Source organism: Argiope bruennichi, chromosome 3, assembly GCF_947563725.1.
Source record: "Argiope bruennichi chromosome 3, qqArgBrue1.1, whole genome shotgun sequence".
In the NCBI taxonomy this organism is placed as follows: Eukaryota; Metazoa; Arthropoda; class Arachnida; order Araneae; family Araneidae; genus Argiope; species Argiope bruennichi.
The window spans coordinates 120,425,015-120,440,890 of NC_079153.1; the positions used below are offsets into that span (position 1 = coordinate 120,425,015).

Sequence of the window (15,876 nt, forward strand, 5' to 3'; positions counted from 1 at the left end):
ATGAAGGCAAACTATTTCAAATTACCAATGCTGGTGAAGTAAAATTCAATGCATTTTAAATAAAGCAAGAAGATTCTAATCTTGCTTGTATTCTGCTTATTATTGAATTGTAACAATTTCGTAATATTTTCCCTATCTAATATTATCAATTCCCAGAAAAACTATAAATACTTCCAAAATAACACAGAAGATTTGTACAACTGATGGAAATTATGTCGTTTATTTAGACTATTATTGCACATTATATTTAAAATCTCCATTATTCAATTCTGGTAGCAAATTAATAAATCGAGAAAGTTCTTTTTCTCTTCAACAGTTCAATATTCTCTTTTATCATTTTGATCATAAAATTGATCTAATTTTTACTGATTTAAAGCTGAATAATGAAAGGTTTCAGATATCTTTGAAAACCTTTTAAATAATTGAGCTGATAACATTAATATTTAATTAGAAGATAATTTATAAAGACAGTAAATGTATTTAAAAATATAATTCCAACTCACTCCCAAAACTTTTGTCCATTATTAAAAATGTATCGATTTTCGTTTGTAGCAGTAAAAATCAGTATAGCAAATTTCTCTTTTGTGGTTCATTGTTAAAGAATTTCAAAATTGCTCTTCTAAACAGATGACGAAAGACAAAGACCATTTTTGTATGTTAAGAGTAAAAAAAAATCTTTTTTTTTTTTTTTTTTTTCAAATTTCAAAAGTTGTAACCAAGCATTGTTTGATTATAGAACTTTTTGGAGAAGGTTAAGGAAATTATCTGCAAAATTGCAAAATATCCTGTGTTTTGCTGATGATCTTTAATTTTAGAATCACAAACCAGCCTGCTATTAAACTGAGATAGAGTCTGCCTCAGACGAATTAATTAGAAGTCTAATCAAAAGAATTTTAAAACATTTCTTGAAAAACAGCATAAACATGCTCTTAGAAACAAGCAAATTGAAATATAATTCTCAGCTTATGTTTTAGTAAAGATAGTTTGGAAATTCACTTTTGGTGAGATTAAATAGTTGAATATTGAATTTACGTTGCGCTAAACAAATTCTCTCTTCTCATGTAGGAAATTTTTCTGGAATTTTAGTCAACATTCTGCGTGTAGTTCGATGAAAGTTCAATAAGCATGATGCAATCGATATCAAGCGAAATGTATAATAAGAGTTTTAAAAATCTTAAAACACATTTTGCTAATATCTTCAATGCAATTTTTTTTTAAACTTTTTAAATAAATATTTTTTGAGAAATATTTTAATTTTTCTGCTTGTTTTAAGACTTTTAATAGTTGACTTTTCAAATGATGCATTTTACAAATAAAATTTTCATGAATAAATTATTAAATACATTAAGCACATTAAGTCGGGCTAAGATATATAATCCATTTTGCAAGGTATTTAATTTTCTATTGTTGTCATCAAGATATATTTTCCATTTTGCAAGATATTTAATTTTTCTTTGTTGTCATCAAGATATATTTTCCATTTTGCAAGATATTTAATTTTTCTTTGTTGTCATCAAGATATATTTTCCATTTTGTAAGACCCCAGGTTAAAGATAATACAGGCATTCTGTCTGAGGACACACAGTCTTTCTAGGTTTACAGACACCATAAACCGTTCAGAGCTCATGAAGTACCGTAAAAATGTTGCAGACTTAATTCGCATGTTCTATAAAAATGTTTTCTCAGAAAGTAATTTGCAGGGTCGTCATGGTTTGTCAAAAGTTCCCCCGACGCGCAAGTGCAGGAATCGAGGGCAGGAGAGACGGGCAATATAGATAGACAGATAGTTGGTGAGGAAGATGCTTATCTGTGCTACATGATGTAAACACATCTGCTTTTGCCGCTGTTTGCTGCAGCAATTGGCATCGGAGGGGGGACGTGCACCAGCAGCTGACGGTGTCTCGTTTCTCAGTGTCTTTGAGGAAGTGACATTTACTCGGATCTCATACGAAAGGAAGGAACCATTGCTCAACTTACACTCCTTCTGATTTTTATTTTTCATCGTCCTGGTGCTGCGGAACGGTTTTTTCCGTTGATGCAGAACGTGATTTCGGGGCATCCCGTTTCCCGATTTGCAGCTCTGAGAGATGACGCGCAGATACGGTCCCAGAAGAGTGTCTTGCTGAGCCCGACTTGCCAGACGTTCAGCCAATTAATTCGATTCGAATGGGTTGCGCAAGGGCCGCAGCAGCGATGGGAATTCCACTGCAGTGACTCCGCTAAACGAGTTTTAATTTCATTTAAGGAAGAGTTTTGAAACGTTACCAGATTAGGGATAAACAAATGAATCTTTATCAGTAATTGTTTTTAAAAGATTAATTTGCAGGTTTTTGAAAACAATTTTTACAAGCAACTTGCTCTACTTCCATATTATTCCATGTTATAGGCAGTGAATTAATCTTTATTCGCTACTTAGCAAAATATGAAAAGCATTAAATGAAGTGAGATTTAGAATCAAGCTTTAATAAAGTTACAGTTGCATCGTTGCAGAATGACATATTGAACTTGTCTAGAAATGTGAGTAGTGGAACCTGATTTCTTGGTACACCAATAATCTTCTTGTTGGCTTCATTTTTACAAATACATTCCTAAGAAGCTGATTTTTTTTTTAACTATAAAAAGCTAAAAGATAATACGTTTAAAAAAACTGATGAATGAAAAGGCATTTATTTTAATGGTTGGTACACTACAATAACACGACATGCATGGTGAAAAAAAATAGCTCAAAAGACTCTATGGGTCAGATTGTTGGATCCAGAAGTACCAAATTTGGTACGCAGTTATTTCCGGAGTTGTAGATGCACCCTAAGAAAGAATTGTTCAATTTTTACTAAGAATCGATAGAAATTTTTATGTGTTTTCCCCAATAACTTGGAAACATATTATTGCATGAAATCATTTTTACATCTCTTTAAAATTAAAAAAATAATAATAAGCTTTTCTGTAAATTTTTTTTTTTTTTCATTTTCGTGTAATTTCTTTCTATGATTTTAATAAATTTATGAAAAAGCTTTTTTAAGTATTTTTTACAATTACATATTTCATTGTTTAACAGCTGTTCAGTATGAGAATATACATATAACAAGCACTTTCATTTTATTAGTAACTCATACGCACAAATATAGATCATTAAATTTTTAAACATTGGTTTACGTTGAACTGCTTGAGAGGGGGGGGGGGATTACCATTGTACGCATCATTTTAAGTACTAAAATATTTTAAGGATGATCTTTAGTTTTCGCTGGAATACTTAATTTCTCTAATTAAATTTTTTTATAATGTATTTTAGAGTATTCTAAGAGAAAAGCATATTTTTTTATGTAATTGCCTCTGAATAAATAAAAAGCATTAAAATTGGCTGATAATTATGACTATTATAATGTAGCTTTTTGTTTACAATGTGCCCTAATTGAATCAAAGCACACAGAATTAGATTTTGTTTCCAGATGAATAATTTAAAATTAAATTTTCTTCAGAGCATATTTTCAGCATAAAATTGTTAGAAGTTAATGCTGATGAAATATATTGCTATTAAAAAAATTAAGGAAGTGGGCTTAGTTAAAAGAAACTTAATTCAGGTTTGCATACTTTATTTTTCTATTCTAATTCTCTTTCTACTAAAACATAAATCTTACTCATAACATGAATCAAGTTAATATAGTAAAGAGAAAAGAAAAGAATGGCTGATTGAAAAATAAAATGACGATTCGAATTAGTAAAAAGGATTTTATTCAATAATAATAGAGTCTTTCCCCCTCTTTAATCAGATTGTTGAAAAAGAATATGGCGATCTAAACGATCTTAGAAACTACGAAATTATCTTTGATATTTTATTATAATTTTAAAATTGCTTTTCAACAGATGTGAACTGTTTAAGTATTTTTAAATTTGAAAATAACTGAAGTACATTTGTAAAGTATATAAGTTATTCTAACTAATAATTCAGTTAAAGCCTTTTGTGTTCATTTTCGTGTATCTCGGAGAATACAGTATTATTTTAATATCCAGGAGGCCCCTGAAAAAGTTACTTGTCGATAGTTGAAGTATTGATTATGTACTTAAATTGTAATGGCTTGTTGAAGGGAAGCGGATCTAATGAATTGAGGGGATGATGCGAAGTGATGAAATAATAGATGTGATTCTGGTGGTCATTTGTCGTTCATCCGCGTGACCCCGGAGCGGGACCTCCTGGGTGAGACAACAGGGGTGGGCTCGTCTCGGCGGCTCTTTTATCTTCTCGTAACGATGTCTGACGCTGTCGGAATCTCCCTCTATTCCACTCGGGATTCCCAAGCGGATTTTACTACCTGGAAGCCTGACCGGCTGCCTGTTCGGATGATTCAGCTCAAGCACTTATCATAGCTGGGAATGAGTGGATTTCCGAAAAACTTTATGTGTCTAAGAAATAGAGAAGATTTTTTTACTGTTTCCTACGCTAATTAAGATTTTCGAAATAGAAAGGGATCTCAAGTAGAAGGTTCAGCCTATTACTCAGTAGGAAATACTCCGAAAAAGTTTATATTAAATCTATATCTATTATATTTAATTTATAATATGGTATCATACAAAATAAGGTATCACATATAATACGGGAAAAATGGATGTTATCTGAGAATTCTTTTACTTTTAAAATCGTTAAGTTTTTAATGAAGTTGAATACGCGCAATCATTTTTATTACCATCTTTTCATGATCAGAATTTATTACATTATTATTAAGAACTAAATTTCTATTACTTACATAAAAACTTGCATACTAATTGTTATTATCTAATAATTTCATAATTAAAACTCATATCACATAAATTCAATTCCCTAGAAATTCAAGTGAGAATATAAAAATATCCAGCATATATATTGCACTATTCTTATTGATGATTTGTCACAAAAGGTTCACGACTCTATGAGACGTATCAGGGCAGAATCCCAGCTATCAGCAGCTTAGCCGATTCAACAATATGTTGAAAGATTTAATAAAAAATAAAAATTCTTTAGGTGGCTCTTAGAATAAACATTTGTTACCATTAAATGTCCTAAGACGTTGAGAGTGTTTTTTTTTTTTTTTGCATCATTCTTAGAGTAATTTAATTTTGTGTAATAGAATTTATTTAAATTAAAATCAAATGACGTTTGAACTTAGAACGTTCTTAGAATTTTTGCATGTTTTCAAATTTATTTGCAAATTGCCAAATAGTTTTTTTTTTTCTTTTTCTTTTTCAATTGCTAAAACTATTCACAAGACAAAAATCACGACAAACTTTGTTTTAAGATTAAAAAAAAAAAAAAAAAAATTTGTTTAAACTAATTTTTAAATTTAAGATTTTTTGTACCCTAAACGCTGAAACTATTTCTCTTTAAAATGATCTGAAATTAATATTAAATATTTAAAAATTAATCAATATTTTTTTAAAAGAAAAGTTGTTTTTAGAAGTTGGTTTGAAGAGCAAGGGTGTAAATTTTTTTATGATTACATGACTATTAAATGCATTGGATTACATGACCCCTCTGTCTCTTCTTTCTCGAATAATGACTGTGGTGAGTGATTAGCAGAGGAACATCTTTCCTCTGGTTACTCAGTCACTTCACATATTAAATGGAGATCTGACTTACACTCTTGTACTGTTAGTTTGACAAATTTAACGAGAATTTGCGAGTTTTAGATTAGAGGAAATGAGAGTAAAAATATAATCGAATACATTCTGAATATTATTTGGTATGGATAAAAATAAAATAGGGTTGCAGAGGGCTAGTTATAACAATATTTGGAAAAATGTTTCTATTTTTAAAAATATTATAGATTTCACACTTATCACTTTTTAATAATATATTCATTAATCTTATGGAAAAAAAGAAACGAAACATTTGGCAATTTTAATGATTTTAGCACAATAAATATTTTCTCAAAACAAGTCAGCTGTTACAACTTGCCCCACTTCTGGGGAAAGTTGTAACAAATGTGGGGTAAGTTGTGACAATAAAAAGAAAAAAAAATTAAACATTATTTTATTAATTCAAATAAAAAAGACATCTGCTAATTATTTGGCATAGGGACAGTTAATGATATCAAGTGGTTTATAGCAAAACGAATGATAAAATGATTTAAACAATTAACATAAAAGTCAATGAACAGAATTGCAATCGAAGCAAGCAAATGATAAATCGTTACCTCTTACAAATTCGAAAATTTAGTTCTCCACCCATTCTTCATCATCAAATTTGATCAGCCATTTATTTTATTTTCATTCCAGGAAGATGGCATTTCAGAATGGAATACTTAACAGATATCTGATAAACTAACTTTCTTACTTCCAGGTGGAAGCAATCTGAAGTAAATATCCGCATTTCAGCAAATAAGAAAATATTTTCTTTTCTTTTGCAAATGTCATTACTAGGTTTGATTTTGCATATTCAACAGAAAAATGAGTGAGACTCGAAATATGGAATCACTCAACTGCATTTTTAATATTTATCATTTTCTTCCTAAGACTTCGATTGTAGCTCGACTTTTTGAAGTCTCTTCAAATTTTCTTTTATAGTTTCTCCATTATAAAGCGTGAAAATAACTAGACAGAATCGTTCATATTTATAATTTGTTCTGTAATCACTTTCATTTCTTCTAATACTTTCTAATATTTGGTTTGACACGTTTTAAGGAGATGGGACGCGTCCTTTTTATTATTTCCTTTCCATATTATCGTCTCTCTATCTGCAACTGTATATAAATTACTTAAACAAAAATAAAATAATTGGCATGGTATCAATTAAAGCAGAAAGTCTAAACTACACAAATGGAAACACGGGGAAAATACGTTTTACAATTTACTCCAAGATTTTCTTACAATCTGCCACATCGTATGGTTCCTGACATTTAAATTGATTTATAAACTAACATTGCAATTATCAAAAAAATTAAAATCTTATATTATAGTAAAAAATTATTTTATGAACAAATAAATAAGTAAAGGCATTTTTTATGAGATTAATTAATTTATCTCAAATCAAAATTTACAAAATATTTTTTTCTCATTAACGAGCTAAAACAGTGCAGGTGCATCCAATTTCTCGCTACCCGCTTCGGTAGGGCATTAGCTGTTTATATTTAATAGATTCAGTCATAGAAATTATATTTAACAAAATTTTTGAGCAAAACTTTTTAAAATCACTGCATAAAGTACGACTTAACCCATTACAACTAGTCCCTAGCTCCCCTATTTTTTAAAATAAGAAAAATATATTTTCCCTACCCCTGATTTTTAAAAGGCCTGGGCACTGGGGTTCGTCCCTCCCCTCTCCGCTCCTTTCAACGGGATTGTCTGTTCTTTAATGCTTCTTTTCAAAACTTTTTAAATTGAGATATTCGATATCGAAAGTAAAAATCAGTGAAGTGATGCCACCCGAATTGAATCAGTATTTGATAATCAGGCAAAGAAGCATAAACTCGTTTCAGTTTGTTCTAATAAACTTAATTTCAAAATACAACATAATTAAATGAATAAAAATAAATAAATTTAAAGGAAAATGGTGTAATTGATTAAATCAATATTTACATTGCATTTTTTTTTATTTGTTAAATGTATAATATATCCATTTTCAATGCAAACCTTCAAATCAAAATTTTGGGAAATCGTTTTCAGCTAGTCATTTGTTGATCTCTTTAATTCTTCAAATAAAATCCGTGCATAATTAATAAACTGTAAACAGATAAATAATCAGCTGAGATGACATTTTTGTGTTTAGTTTCATATATAAATGTACCTACTCTGAGCTGATACTTAAATGAACCTAGACTGTTTCACAAAGAAGCACCGAAGCGAAAAACGCCAATTTTTAATAACTCGTTAAAGGAAAAGGTTTTAGTTTTATATTAATTCCCAAGGATGCTTTGGCCATAATATCTGGAGAGAAGCGTGAAGAAACTATTACCTACGAGTTGAAAATCGAGCACGAAAGTGAATTTATAATGGTAATGCTCATGGGTGTTTGAGAAATCTTTCGGACTATTATTTTTCTACTCCAGCCATGGGAAAGATGTTTTCCCACTTTTTCTTTCGCCCTTTATAACAATTACCGAGGAGTGAAAATTAAACTTGCATCGTGCCATTCTCTCTTTCGGTTGCAGCTGCAATTACACAGCCTTAAATTATCTTTTCAGAGCAGTTCTCTGTCGTTTTGTCGATCATTGACTCCCTGCTTTTGTTAAGCACTGTTTTGATACAACGCAAGAGAACATAGAGTCTTAATTAAATTTTTGTTCATTGAATATTACTACTGACAAAATGATTAAACCTTTGTAATTTGCAACAATTTATCTGTTTCATTGTCAAAGCAATCCTTTTCAACCGTTTGACATGAAGTGAGTCTCTTAGATATGCATAATACTAAAATTATCATCCTGAGATCTACAGAAGATTAAATACAGTTAATTCTAAAATTTCTTTATTTTAAAAGAATTATTTATTATTTTACAAAAATTATTTTACTCTCCAATTCTGTAAAATATTTTAGATAATAAAATATTTATCTAAAATATTTTATTTACGCTGCCTGTCAGAAAACAGTTGCCAGTCTCATTGGTATTTCCGCGCAATGATACAGATTGTTGTTCCGCTCATTACCTAATGAAACGAAGGTTACGAGGTAAATTAAGTTCAAAAATTGCTAGAGAAGATTTGTCTCACATAAAAAGTTTGATTCTGTTCGAAATTTCAGCCTGTATTTATTACATCGATTATTCAGTTAGTTTACAGCAATAAATCCCTTTAAAAAAAGCGAAATTTGAATATGTTGTTAAATACGAGGCATTAAATAACATCGCAATATTAAGAATAATGCCACCGTGATAGTAATGTAAGAAATCTGGAATTGCTGATTTCTTACAATTTCCAAACATTATTTGTTACAAAATGTACGATGGAAAGCCATTGGAATATTAGAGGCTTACCAAAATAAAACCGAAGTGGCCAGGTAATAAAATATGAGTGAAAAAACTTTTTTTTGAAGCAATATACATCACATCCGTATGAATCAGCTAAGGACAATCAGGAGATTGGATGTCAGTGATCAATATTACACGTATAAAGAATTAGAACATCAATCAAACTTATATCTTTCTTGGCTGCATCCTTCGACTGGATAATGTCATTGTATACTGCACACATCAGTCTTTATGAAGGTAGTCTGTATGCCCTTCTCCATCCGCCTCAGATGGAAGCGTTTGAGAAGAACATGTTAGCATTTGCTGAACTACAGACCAAGGCTTCTTTTACAGTCAGATCTAGGCTTTACTTGCGATTTGTAGAGAACACGGAGACCGAAATTGTCAAATCATTTGGTACGCAGTTAAAACAGAATAGGCCGGAAGAAAAGGAGAAAATGACTTATTGTTTTAAAATATTATATCTCTATATTATCAATATATAAGTTCACATATATTAATGGGCTCTTTTTTTGTTACAGATTTTTTTTTTTTAACAAGGCGATATTAACTCATTCTTATATCGCCTTGGCCATTTTTAATTTAGCTGTATACTGACGGTTCTATAAAACAGTTTCATATGGCGTATCTGTGTGAGGTGCCATCTGCCACCATCGAACAGACTTCCATGTCTTTCGACGCGCAAACAAACTGTTCAATAAAGGTAACATCTTTGGCCTTTTTATGAACTCGTTTGTCCATTGAACAGGTGATAAATTCATCATACAAGATAGCTACTTTGAATGATTCGGGGCTTTATGGTGCATGCTTATCTTTAGCAACAAAAACATTTTCATCTGAAGTAGCTAGTTTGGTCCCCCCCCCCCGCCCGATTTAAATTTCATCGAACATTCTTGAAATGCCCAACAGCGCTGTAAACGGTTGCTACTGTAAACCCTTCTTTCCAGATTCTTGCAGTAATTTGAGTCATATTTTTCAAAAACAATATTTCTCTTTTTTTAAATTGCGCTCATAGACCTTTATATTACTGCTCAAGACAATCGAATTCCATATGAAGAATATTTTCCTTTTAACTGATACATCCGTTTTATCAATTTCATATATGTTCTAAAGTTTAAACTCAATATCTAGGATTAAAAAATAATTTTTAAAAAATTTTATTTCTATGTTACAACATTGTTTTATACTTAATATGCTCCATTCAATCAAGTATAAAACTTTTTAATTGTTGCTGCTTTTGACTTACCAAAATTTGTGGAAAAAGTATAAAAATTATAATTTTATAAACTTTTGATGCATAAAAACTATGGCAAATTTCATTTCGCATTCTGAAATTAATCCTACTTAAAGATATTTGACGAAATAAACATCTACACAATGGTATTAAAATTTTTTCAAAAAATTTGTTTTGACAAATTGGTATTCTTATTTAGCAGATTTAATTATTTAAAAATAAACTTGACTGAATTGCTCATTACTAGCAGTAAACATGTCTAACAACGTTATCAGATCTTACCGATTTGAAGTAAGATCTTGCATAATCTGCTTTTCCGTAATTCTTCAGCCAGCTGCCCTGTATCATCAGTCACATTTCTTTTTTGCTGTATTTTCTCTTTTTCTTCTAGCGATCTTCGGGGCCTTCTTTGGGAGAAAGGGTTGGACCAGGCGGGGCCTGGTTTAAGTATTGCCGGCTCCCGCTCGGTGACCTCCGTGTCTTGACCCCCGACCTACCGTCGATAAACATAGGCGAAAACCACGGCGTTTTGACGTCACGTGTGAGCCCACACAGAGTGGAGTTGGCGGGTTTTTTTTTCGTCGCCAACTTTATAATCCCACTTTTGCGGATGATTCACTCCATGCCTCCCTCACTTTTTTTCCCGCTCATTTTTGATACTTTGTTTGAAGTTATCAAATATAATCACAATTATCAATACTTATGGCCATCAAAAGTGACATGCAATTGAAAATAATTATTTTCGGAAGTCGATGTGTGTTCAAACCTAATGAAGAATATCCATTATTTAATATTGCACTGGAATTTAGTTAATTCGAAACTGATGGGCACAACAAAAATTCAATTGAATAAAAAAGCTGGATTAATAAAAACTAAATTTAAATATATATAAAGCTAATAGAAAGCGATAATCTTTGAGGTGGACAATACAGTAAGGATTGTCTATTTAATGGTTTTAATAAATAATATGTAATAAATTAATAAAAAATTTCCAAATTATTAAAAGTCATCACAATTTAAAAATTAAAGAATTTTATCATAATAATTTTTAAAAATTAATAATGTCCAAAACAATAATTTTAATGAAATTATTATTGTAATAAATAGTGTATAAACCAATTACTCTATATATTTTATTAGTCGCTTCTGGCATCTTTCTGGTTCGCCGTTCGCTTAGATGTAATTTCATGTTCATTCTTGATTCAAATTATCAGGCATTAAACCATGTTGTTTTAATAAGTTTAACGATGCCAATGATGTAAAATTCATTCATTCCATAAAAACACAAATAAATTCTGTGATAATATATTGGCAAGATTTTTTTTTTTTTTCTGTTTACTTGGAGCAACTTTGCATTATTTCCTATAGATATGTAATGTAATTCAGAAGTAATTATTTAAAAACTGTGAAACTTTATGTCATAATATATAATTCCCATTTTAATCGAATGTAATTTTTTTATTATTTTTTAACAGATCCTTGCTACTAAATATATTTATTTTTTTTTGTGAAATTCCGATATAATTCTATGAAATTTTCTCATGTGACAAATTTATGTAATTGATTACTGACATGCTTAATTGTTACGAATTAGTTAAATATTTTTCTGGAGGGATATCTCTTTAGATAAATAATTCTTTAAATAATTGACATTTGGATATCTTAAAAACTACATTCGAAATAGATGTATCTAATTAAATATGATGAATCCACTGTAATAACTTTAAATTGAATCAAAATTCAGTTTAACTGCTGTTTCGAATGACCCTTTCGAATGCTGTACCGCCTAATCTGATATTGCCTGCAGACATAAACTGGATAAATTATGTACGGTTTAAAAACACAGTGAATAGTAATGTAAAATATTAATTAATTTTATGAGGGAGAATGCTTAATGCGTTCATTAATTAAAGCTTGTTTTGTTCATGATATATCTTATTTATGCATCTATATATTTTCGATTCATTAAATGACAAATGTGATTTAATTATGTCTTTAGAAAAACGAAATGTCATTTTATGTATCTTTTAATTCCATAATATTATTTAATGCATTTTTAGTTACTTTTTTTTCGCAAATGAAACAAAATGCATTCCATTAATGAGAACAAAACAAGATCTCTTAAGCATATAAAATGTTAAGATTTTCAATTTATTCAAAATTTTGAGTATCGCACATTGTATTTGAAATTCAATTAATGATAAAGAATTGTATTAAGTAGTGTGCTTTACTTTTCTTGTAATGTATTTAGAATATGGAAATTTATTAGCTGTTTAAATCCAATATTTCCATATTCAATTTATTTCCCATAATTCAAGGTTTTTTTTATCTTATTAAGTTATTTATTTATTATTATTATTAATAATTTGCCTTTAAACATTTATTCGATATTCGACTTCAAATTGCAAGCCTTTACATATGTTAGAAAAAAATGTGAATTCATTTACTTTGATTTTTATATTTTAATTCATTTTTCATTTGGAAAATGATATTTTTAACATTTTTTTCTACACCGTTTGATAGGACATTTAAATTTGATTATTATGACTTTTGCAATACGGAGTGAAATAAATTTAATAAACCATTTTTTCGCTCCTTCGCAATATCTAATAGACCACCTGTTTTATTTGGAACCTATATGGTTTTCTCAGACATGCAGCGTGCTGTAAAATCAAAAGGTATTCACTAAAAAATTCCAGATAATATATGATAAACGAAGGAAAAAAAAAAACAATTGAAAAGCAGAAAAATTAGTTCAAAAAATGACTAGGAATTATTGCAAATAGTTATCTGCTATACATTTTTTTCTTAAATAATAAACTTTTAAAATATGCAGAAACATTGCCGTGAAATGCATTAAAATGCTCACAAGAAAATCTTCAGAACTTAAAGTGCTTTGTTACATTTATGAAGCCGTGAAATTCGTGAAACAATAAAATGGAACATGCATGAAAGTGTTTTATGAAAGCATTAATATTCAAATTAACAGTTGTAAAAGTTGTTTTTCAAACACCTTTTGTTGAAAAGTCCCCTTTTCCCTTTAAATAAATTTTAAAGCGGGTAAATAAAGCGAAAAACTTTTCCTGTATAAACTTTTATTTATTTTTTGTTAACAAACTAAATTATGTTGTTTAGGATTTTGAACTATTTTTTTTATTATTTTAAAATGATTTATATTCATTAAAGAATTAAAATATTCTGAAAGGAGTATTGTTTTTAAGATTTTTTTCACTGATTAATTTTATGAGATATTCCACATACAGAAGTTCCCTTTCTAATTAAAATTTCTGTTAATTATCTATATCTTAATTTAATAATTCATTTATTCTGATCAATGAATATTTTTTGATAAAGAAAATTATTTTTATAGTAGAAAACAGTGCCTGATTTGAAATTAAAATGGAAATTTAACTGAGGAACAGTTAAAATAATAGAAAATACGTAAAAATATAATTAATACTGTTTTAAATCAAAATTTATTAGAATGACGGTGAAACCGAAATAGAAAGAAAATAAATCCTTTTTATAGGCTATTTATATGATGAGTTAAAAATTTCCCCTATTAAAAATGGGATAATTTAAATGAAGTGAAATTTTATATAATTTAAGCAATTTTTTTAAACATTTTATTACTTAAATTTTCACAAGTGGACTAGAACGTGAATGCCACTGAAATGCAATTATAATGCTTTTGAGAACGTTTACTCTTTCTAACTGACATTTCTTTACAATATTAATAAGGCTTTAAAAATATAAGGTTATAACTCCTTACAAGAATATTTAAAACGAAAAATCTTTGATCTCATTTCGCGATGCTTTATTTATTAACTATTTCGAGTAAATGTCTAGATTTTAATAGGTTTCGTAGTGTTTCTACTTGGTATATCATCAAATCGTTTTAATTTTGTTAACTATAGGATTTTTTAACGATATGATGTCACTCAGTGTTCAAATTTTCTGTCGCAGTGTCCGCTCTTTCAGTGAATTTAACATAACATATTATTGATATATATTTTGTGTTTCTTATGAATATCTATTTATTTTTGAAGATGACATTTCACATTTCTATGAATAAGATTAATTTTTTTTATTTCAACAATTAGTCTTTTAATTTTATTTGTCTTTTATTTTACATTTTCCTAATCCTCCCCTCCCCCCAATAATGGCACCCTGCAAGTTGAAAATCACTATTTTAGAGTAAAATAATCAATTGCACTATAATAGTTGCTTTTTTGCCCATCATCTTTTATTATTTTTTATTATTTGCCCACCAACTTATGAAAACAAGACCAATTTTCATTGACGGCCACGATAAAATTATTTTACTTTATTAGATAAATTCAAATTGTTGTGCGTCTTGGCAATAGCTTTGAACTCATATCATTCGTTACAAAATTATTATATTATTAATATATAAAACAATTTATTTTTGAGATAATAAAAAATAATATTTGTATTCTTGATATTATTAGAAAATGATGCTTTCATTCTTTCTGTCTAGCTTTCCTACTTTGTCTCTATCCTTCTTAGTTTTTAACGAAAACATTGATAAGTTTTGCTTTGATAATCATGCGATTATTGAAAAAAAAAATGGTTTATTTATTGAAATGAATGTAACTGCATATAAAAAATATTTTTATTATTAAACTTTAATTTTCAATTTCTGATGTAATAATAGGAGTTACAAAGACTCAAAGAACATAATTTTTTTAACTAATGCTTTTTTTATCGGTAATTAATCTTTTCTTTACTTATTTATATTGAATATTTGAGTTCGGATTTGAGGATTTCAAATATCTGCAACAGAATTGGAGTTCATATAGAAGAAAAACTTTATCGAAATGATTAATTTTCTTTAGAAATCCATGAAATGAGGTACGAATATATTAATGTTCTTTTCAATATTAGGGGAATCAAATCTGTGAGAAACAATGTGTCTAGAATTTTTCTGTGATAAAAAGAGAATTCCATGGATCTTTTGTATTAATGACATTATATTGAAAGTATTAAAAACAAAATTGCATAACATTATTGACGGTAAAGTAAAATATTGCATGCAAAATTAATTAGTGATAAAATGTATACAATTAAAAATACTGGAGATACAGTAATTTTACAGTATCGACATATGCTTCAGAGTAATGTTTTTATTATTATTATCATTATTACTACGCTCATTTCGCGCATATTTTTAAGAATGAATTATAAACTGTTTTCCAAAAATATTCGGTTTTAAAAGAGAAGGCAAAATTATTTTGAGTTTTCATCTAAGAGATAACCTACACTTCTTTTTAAAAAAAATGTTATATACAATTTTTTTAAGAATTAATAAAAGTAAGGTGTTAAAGATGTTTCAAAATTCAAAAAGTAATCTGATGAAACTTATAAAGGGCAATGTTTCAGATTTTATTTTTCTAATAATAGGTTATTAATACGAAAAATACTCAGTATGAAACAAATTTACGGCATCATTTTGAAGGTAATGATCAGATATCCTAAAATAGCGTAAATGGGAATATTGATTTCTTGATTTGATATAAAATATTTCCTAGATATAACATATTCGTAAAATTTGTAATTTGTCATAAATTTTGTATGCAAATTATGATATGTTACCTAATACGATTCTGAGATATATTTAACTTATTTTTATATATATGTGGACCTTTTGACCTAAAAAATATTTAAGATTGTATAAGATATTTTGAT

At 28.6% G+C, this 15,876-nt stretch overlaps 2 protein-coding genes across 4 annotated transcripts in view; one reads left to right on the forward strand and one right to left on the reverse strand.

Moving 5' to 3' along the window:
- The window catches only part of LOC129963610 (longitudinals lacking protein, isoforms H/M/V-like), a 160,084-nt gene that overhangs the window by 142,300 nt on the left and 1,908 nt on the right, over nucleotides 1-15,876 (reverse strand). Inside the window, exon 1 of one of the 2 annotated variants that reach the window (XM_056078080.1) lies at nucleotides 10,450-10,549. The exons of the other annotated variant lie outside the window; for it this stretch is intronic. The gene's annotated coding sequence lies outside the window, so the exon portion shown is untranslated. Of the gene's footprint in view, nucleotides 1-10,449; nucleotides 10,550-15,876 lie in introns of those variants that run through there. 2 annotated transcript variants of the gene reach the window in all.
- Nucleotides 1-15,876, forward strand: part of LOC129963608 (transcription factor SOX-8-like) — a 119,655-nt gene that overhangs the window by 66,152 nt on the left and 37,627 nt on the right. The window lies entirely within an intron of this gene.